Raw genomic sequence first — 485 nt, 5'->3', positions numbered from 1 at the left:
TAACACATACAGGTTGTTGTATGTGTTTCCCCTGATTGCTAGTGAGAAACTGTAAATAATAACCTGTAAATGACAATCATCTAGCTTCCTCTTTATTCACCTTGGACAGAGCTACTGTGTCAGACAATCTCAAGAGTGTAATCGCCATCATGGTCTATAGCATTCCTGATAAATTGCTGGATCTACACGATGAGCTCCAGGATATAAAACTCTGAAAGTGCATCCTTTCTTAATTGAAGGTTATTAACTTATAGTCTTACTGTTCTTCTACCTGGAGGTGAATAGGCTCCCTGGAGGCTAAAAGTAAGAACCATAATGAAAGGACTCCTGATGTTGAGGTTGAAGTGATTGTTTCTTCATTTTTGTGGTTAATATTTGTCAGGGCATAATCCGGGCTGAATGAAGCTTTATTTTTTGGGTTGGTGTTCCTGTGACTAACATCACCATAATCATGTTGAATGTTTTTTTAGATATATATATATATA

General features: G+C 36.7%; 1 protein-coding gene across 1 annotated transcript in view; it reads left to right on the top strand.

The window, feature by feature from the left end:
• Positions 1-485, top strand: part of itga3b (integrin, alpha 3b) — a 26,689-nt gene that overhangs the window by 13,559 nt on the left and 12,645 nt on the right. The gene's annotated exons all lie outside the window — the stretch shown is intronic.

Source organism: Morone saxatilis, unplaced genomic scaffold (genome assembly GCF_004916995.1).
Source record: "Morone saxatilis isolate NCDOM2014 unplaced genomic scaffold, NCSU_SB_2.0 Contig1, whole genome shotgun sequence".
Lineage (NCBI taxonomy): Eukaryota > Metazoa > Chordata > Actinopteri > Moronidae > Morone > Morone saxatilis.
Note: the sequence above shows the minus strand (reverse complement) of the source record. Positions and strands in the feature narration are given on the sequence as shown.